Consider the following 7,470-nt stretch of genomic DNA (forward strand, 5'->3'; position numbering starts at 1 on the left):
TCAAAGCAAAAAAATTCAGTGTCATTTAGTACATTCTCAACGTTATGCAACCATCACGACTACCTAGTTCCGGGAAGTTTTCATCACCCCGAAAGGAAACCCTGTACCTATGAAGCAGTGACTCCCCATTTCCTCCTCCCCCACCCCGTGTCCCTGGCAGCCACGCATCTGGTTTCTGCATCTGCAGAGTCACCTACTCGGGATGTTTCACATCAATGGAGCATACATACGGCCTTTTGTGCCTGGCTGCTTTCACTTTGCATCCTGTTTTGAGGTTCACTCACATTGTAGCAGGTGTCAGAGCTTCGTTCTTTTTTATGGCTGAGTAGTAAGTAGTCTGTTGTATGGATCTCTCGTTCATCCATTGGTGGCCATTTGGGTTATTTCCACCACTTGGTTATCGCGCCACAGTTTGGCTGTTTAGAACAGGGCTGCTCTGAGCATACGTCTTCACGTACTTGTGTGAACACCTGTTTTCAGATGTCTTGGGTATGTACCAAGGAGTGGAATTGCTGGGTTACATGGCCATTCTATGTTTAACATTCTGAGGAAACTTCAAATTGTTTTCCAAGTGGCCGTACCGTTATGCATTCCCGCCAGCCACGTCACCTGTATTTATTTTAGTACCAAACCAGCTGGAGTGCATCGGTCACTGTGGAGAGGGCCCCAGAATTATTCAATGGATTTGGGTCTGGATCCATTCCCTCCTCCCCCCCATTTGAAAAGCAAGACCCCCAGGCAACCCAAACCCCTCTCTGTGAGCAGCAACTCCCCCCTCACTGGAGCGGCTGGTCAGTGGCTGTCTCATGATGCCGAGTCCTCTTTCCACCGGCCTGGCTGATTGAGGCCCCAGGGAACATAAACCTCCAGCTAGGGAGACCCTGTGGCACCAGCTCATGACCCAAAAGCTGAAGGGACCAAGCCGCTGGAACACAGATGGGCAGACACGTGCTGGGGCTGTAAGTGAGCAAATGAATGATCGCTCGTCCGTTGCTCAGGAAAGACCCAGCTCCCTTGGTGATGAGTCTCCGCTCCCCAGGGAGCATCAACCAGGCCCTGCTTCTGGCCCCGAGGAGACTCCGTTGGGAGAGGCTGCTGGTCTTGTGAGTGAAGCACGGCCTCTCTGGCACCAGACAGATCTGACTTTACCTGTCCACCGGGAGACCTTAGGTGACCCATTGCCCCTCATGCAGGCTCTGTGTGCTCATCTGTAAAGAAGGAGCCGTGAGTGGGGTGCAGAAAGCACCCACTGTGCGCTGGTGAGGACGAAATGGAACAGTGTGTGTCAGCTGTCATTACTGTCCCTCCCTCCACCACAGGCCCTGCTCGCGGGTGTCGTCGTTGATAGCGGTGTCTAGACCGAGCTGGAGGGCGGATTCATGTCCGTGACCCCCTGGCTCCCAGCTCAGGACACGGCAAGGGCAGGAAGGGCCAAAGGGAGTCAGTGCGACTTCTGGGTCTGGGGCCGGGACTGCTGAGTACCTGGTGGTCCCCTCAACCAAAATGAGGGACAAGCAGGTTGGGTTGGAGGGAATCAGGACTTTGGGGTCCCTTGTAAGTTGCCTGTGATGTAACAGGTGGAGCTGAGTTGGAGACAGTGGCGTGCTCAGGTCTGGAACTCGGGGGGAGCTCGGTATCAGTCCGATATCAGGATCGGAGGTATCAGAGGAGCCAGATTACACTGCTGGCCCGACTACCCACGGCCCACCCCCCACACTGTGAAGAGGTTATATTTGCCTTCTCCACCGGCATCAGGCCCCACCCAGGATGCACTGCGGCCACTTCTGAGCGACAACTCAAGAGCCATCGGTGGTCCCCCTCTAGAGAGGGAGCCTAGCGCCGGGGGGCTGCCCTGCCTACGGGGGGCACGAGGGAGGAAGGCACGTGTGCGGAGCTCAGCTTCAGTCCACGGGGGCCACACACAGGAACGAGACCTTGTGTTGCAGACCCCTGAGACTTCAGGGTCAGCTGTGCCTGGACGGGAACAGCTCCCAGCCTGTGACCAGAAGCCCCCACACATAGTCACACAGGCCTCGGAGGCAAGGCTTCCCTGAGGCTCTGAGTCTCGGCCGCACGCCCTGTGACCCCCCAGGACAGGCAGGCACAGGAGGTGTGGGAGGCTGCCGGGAGCCGGTTTCCCATCCCTGGGTCCTGGTGCGGTCTGAGGCTTCCTGCCTCACCTTCCTCCCCTCCCGGGGCTGTGGCTGTAGCAGGAAAGCTCAGCCCAGGGTCAGCCTGTGGAACCTGGAGCGGAGGGAGCTGGGGTCTTGCTCGGCTCGCCTTTGCTGTCTGCATCTATCAAGGAATTCCGTGTGTTGTTAGCAGCCGAACCCGGCCGCCTGGCCTTGACAGTCACATGACAGTGGAAGGCACAGCAGGCTTTCCGATATGCTAAGCAAACATGGTGTGTGGAGCCCTGGGACTGGCTGGGATCCCTTAAGGGGAAAACAGAGGAGGCAAAGGACAGAGCCCGGTCAGCATGGGGACCGGGAAGGAGAGACGCCCAAGGGGCAGGAAGAGAACTCACTGGAAAGCTGAACCCTACCTACCCTCTGTGACCCCACTCTGTCTCTGGCCTCTATTCTCCTGCTCAGCCCAGGACCTGCCTGTCATGGAGACAGCAGCACTGTTGCTCACCGTGTCCCCCCAACACACACTTCTGTGGACAAAACAGCCTGCCTGAAGTCCTTTGATGGCTCCCGCGGAAGGTGGCTCCCACGCCCCTCCCATGCAGCCCGGTGCGGGGGCGGGGGGGGGGGAAGCAGGTAAACCAGCATCTTTCCGAGGGGCAGTTTAAGGCGGAGGCCAAGCCTTTGCTAACCTCCAGCCAGCTGTCTCCAATCTGAGCCTAACAACCCGGGGGGGCGGTGGGCAGAGGTGGGTGGGCCATGCTGAGTGTGGCTCATGAGTTCTGGTCTGGGCTAAAGCCTCACGGAAACTTCTAACTATACGTAACCACAGAGCAATTTTTCTAGCTCACGTCTCAGATTCTGAGGCAGCCCCTGTCCCGCCTGGACGAGATGGCAGGGACTTTAGAGCTGAACTTTCTGCCTCTGCACACATATTGCTTCACCTCCCTTGCCACCCCCATCATGGCTCCTCAATTAGCTGATCACACAGACATGCTGTGTGACCCGGGGCAAGGAAGTAACCTCTCTGGATGCCCTTGACCTCATCTGTGCAAAGAGGGTCGGAATGCTAGGGAAGCCTGCTCTAAAGTAGGTGATTTTTTTTCTGAGACCTGATCAATCACAAAGTGATGCCATTCAGTTCAACCCAACAGAACCCTGAACCCCAGGCTTAGGAAAGCTTGGAGCCACCCATCTGGGCAGAAGAACAGAAACGCACAGAGGAATTGTCAGAGCAGAGCCTTGGACAGAGCACGGTCTGGCCTTCAACACACAGGTCAGGCTAGAAGCACCATAGGAATCAGGGCTGGCATAGTCAGGAGGGCTTCCTAGAGGAGGTGGTACTTTTCTCAGATCCCTACCATTTCTATACCCAGGGCTCCTGAGGCCCTACGTCGTATTCCATGGTCCTGTCACTGGTGGATAGATGCTGAGTAAACAGTGACAAGCTCCTGGGTTATCATATTTCTCGTTCCTCCAGTTTTAAATAATAGTTCTAAATTTTATAAGCAACACAGCATACAGGCTGCTTGAATGAAGAAAAGAGGAGGCCAGGGTGCCCTTGAGCAAGGCCTCGGTCTCATGCCCCATGCTTTCCTCTGGAGTATCAAAGTTACCGATTCATTTTGTCTCCTTCTAGCCCCCTCTTCAGATCCCTCTGCCTGGCTGGAGAGGTGCCTACCGCCCCTGCTTTGTGGCTCATGTGACCGTCTGAGGATGGGCATGGAAATTGCCGAGAGGCAAAGGGCCGGTGGTCTGGACAGCGTGGGTGCCTTGCTCATCCCGCTCCTCCCCTTTGCCAGCTGTGGGGCGTACCTGGGGATGGGGCTGCCCCTGGGAGCTCAGAACACCCATTGCAACCCCGGGCAACCGTTCCCTGCAGCTCCTCCCCCTGCCCAGGGAGGCCCCCACCTTGTAGCTCAGAGCTCGGGCTCTCCCCATCCCCCCAGTGGTGCCCTGTAAGACAATCCCCGGCCTCAGAACATGAAGGGGCAGTGGGAGAGGTTTGCGTCAAGTCAGACATGCTGTCATAACGTAAAGAATGGCCCAGGGGAGGAACACTGTCTGGGCACAGTTCCACGTATCTCTGTCTACCAATTTGTCTCCCTGCTTCCTTCCTCCCTCCGCACTCGGTTCTCCATTAGGCAGTCAGGGATGCTGCTAAAATGTCCTGTCCTTTCACGGCTGCTCTGCTCCAGGTTTCAGCAAGAGTAAAAGTCAGAATCTTCCCACGACTGGGAGGGAGGCTCTGCCCTGCATGCTGCTGCCTGCTCTCACTTTCCCCAGCCGTGGCATTCCCCCACGGAGGGACGCTCGGGTGTTTCCAGCTTGGGGCTATTAGGGCTACAGCTGCTGTGAACATGTGTGTGAGCTTTGACATGAACAGCTTTCATTTTCTTCTGGGATGAATGCCCCAGAGTGCCTTTGTTGGGTTGCAGGGCAAGTGCGTGCTCACTTTGAAAAGAAACTGCTGACCTACTTTCCAGGGTGGCTGGAAACCATTTACATTTCCGCAGCACTGGGTGGGTGATCCAGTTTTCCTGCATCTTTCCCAGCATTCGGTGTTACCACTATTTTTTTAAAAAAGATTTTATTTATTTATTTGAGTGAGAGAGAGTGAGAAAGAGAGAATGTGAGAGGGGGGAGGGTCGGAGGGAGAAACAGACTCCCTGCTGAGCTGGGAGCCCCACACCTTCTGATCCGCCATCCATAGGGCTACATTGATGAAGCTTATGTTCGAGTTTCTAGAAAATTGGGTTGTTTGTCTTCTTCTGATGAGTTATAAGAGTTCTTTCTATGTTCTAGATTGGGTCTTTGGTCAGATACACGTCTTGCAAACTTCTCCCTGGTCTGTGTATCGCCCTTTCATTTGTGTTGTGGGGTCTGTCCCTCACCCAACTTCCTTTTCCTTTGTAGCCTCGTCCCACCCTGACAGGTGTGTTTCCTGCCTGCTTCCCCTCCTACAGCATCCGCTCTGTGAGTTCAGGGGATGGTTCTCCGGCTGTGTCTTCAGCTCCCAGCACGGTGGGTACTCAGTACATATTTGTTCAGTGGCCATGCTGGTCCCCCTGGCCATATCACAGCTGCCAGGGGCTGGGGGACAAGGATTGGTGCATGGAGACCCCAGAGCAGGCTCTGGCACACTTCCAGGTCAGCATCGAGGACGCCTGCGCTGGGGCATGAGCTCGAGTGGGGATGAGGCAGGAAAGGGCCAGAGAGACTTTTCCAGGGTGCATTTGAGAAGCTCCCCTCCTCCCTTCTCCTGCGAGCAAAGCCATCGCACTGGCCGCACACACCCCACCTCTGCCTGGCACTGGCATCGCAGCCCTACCTGCCGGCCTGCCCACAGGCAGGAGCAGGATGAGTTTCTATAGGAAATGGGTGGGGGAGGGGTGTCCAAAAGGCATGATTAGCTCCTTCTCCGTTGGAGTGTCTACGGTGTGCATGTGTCATGGGGGGAGGAGTATGTGCGGGGTGAGGGTGTGTAGGGACAGTGTATGTTATCTACGGCGGGTAGTGGCCCAGGGTGTATGATGTATGACATCTGGCTTAGACCAGAGCGGCGTATCTGTGCTCTGATGTGGGTCTTCCCACACGATAAAGCAACAACTTCTCCAGGATGGAAGGACTGCTGGCTGGTCTCTGCTGTCTTTTTGCTTCACCCGTCCTGGGGACCCTCTCTGTGATTCTGTGCCTTCTCTCCTCTCTGACGGTGCCAAGCTCCCTCTGCAGCCAGATGGCCCCTGGCAGCCGTTCCAAGCAGACACCCACTTTGCAGCTTGGCTTGGGTACTCTGAGTCCTCTGTTTTTCAGTCTGTTAAGGGGAAATAATACCTACCGAGTATGGTGATTGTGAGGATGGAGATGTGTGGGAAGGGTTTAGAACGTGGCACATAGTAAGTGCTCGATAAACAGTAGTGAATACACGCACACAAAGGCAGGTCTGTTTCAAGCGCTGCAGTGTTTCACCAGGCAGCCCCCGTTGTGTGCCCACGAGCACCTTCAGTACAGAAATGAATGGAGTCGGTCCCTGGGCTCAGGATGCTGAGTCTTGTCATTTCACGCACACACATACTTACTCCTTTGTTCAACACACACTAAGGCATGCTCTTGCCAGCCGGGAGGAGGCTGGGACACAGACGACTACACCATGTGACATGCACACCAGGGCGCCAGCACCATGCCAGCCCCTTATCACCCCGAGAATGCTCAAGGCAGCCAGGTGGCACCACTTCTCAGTAATTTTCCACAACTTGAGAGACGCTGCATCCCTCTTGGAATAATCACGATGGCGTTTTCCAAAGGGGGCTGCTCTGAGGGCTGAATGAAGGCACCCGGACCAAGCGCTCAGATGAGTGTCCGGCACCACACAGGGAGCCCACCTCTGCCTTGTTTACTCCCAAGCCACTGTCCCCCCCACAGTGTTCTGAACCACAGAAGCTTCCTGGGTGGGCCGGCCTGGGGGATGTTAACAATCAATTTTAAAACCAGGCAGGGAAAACTATGCCGAGAAGAAATAATCATTAACTCCGGCTGGGTCAGGCAGGGCAGGGAGGGCTGATCCGGGAAGGCTGGGCAGAGGAAGTGGTTTCTGATCCAATCGGCTCTTAATCAGGGAAGCAGACTTCCAGGGGCAGACAAAAGGAGGAGGGGGCCACCTGAGTAGTAGGACAGCTGTGTGCTCCTGTGCCAAGTCCACGCACGCACGACTTTGAGTTCGCCCCAGCACCCCCGTCTCACGGACGCAGACCCTGGGGCACAGAGGGCACCGAACCCCAGCCGGTGCCACTCTCAGCCGGTGGGGAAGAGTATTTCTGAATGAGGGGAGCGCACGGGGAGGGCACTCGTGCATGCACGAACACCTGGGCACCGACCGCCGGGCTCCGTGGGAGCTTCTGGGGACCCAGGGGCGCACGTGGAGGGCGGGGAGAGAGAGGATACCAAGCGCGCCTAGGTTCAGGGAGGGCGAAGGGCTCTGAAGAGCAGAGCGCGGGGCTGGGGAGAGGACCGGCGACTTCAGGCGCGCGTTTGGGGCGCAGAGAGCACCCGGCGGCTGGTGCGGCGAAGCCGCGCGCGAACACGGCCCCGGGCGCGACAGCCGAGCGGCGCTTCCGGCCTCACGGAAACGTTCGCCGCGTCCCTGCAAAGTGCGCCTGCGCCCATTCTGCAGACGCGAGAAGCGAGGACGCGCGACCCGGCCAGTTCGAAGGCGCGAGCTCTCCGCGCGCCCTCCACCGCGTCTGCGCCGGAGAGCCCGAGGGGGCGGGGTCGGCGGCCGGGGGGGGCGGGGCCTTGGCCTCCGCGGGGCCGTTGGTTTCGGGGCGGAACCTCCGCGCGACGA

The sequence above is a fragment of the Ailuropoda melanoleuca genome, chromosome 15 (assembly GCF_002007445.2).
Source record: "Ailuropoda melanoleuca isolate Jingjing chromosome 15, ASM200744v2, whole genome shotgun sequence".
Taxonomy (NCBI): domain Eukaryota; kingdom Metazoa; phylum Chordata; class Mammalia; order Carnivora; family Ursidae; genus Ailuropoda; species Ailuropoda melanoleuca.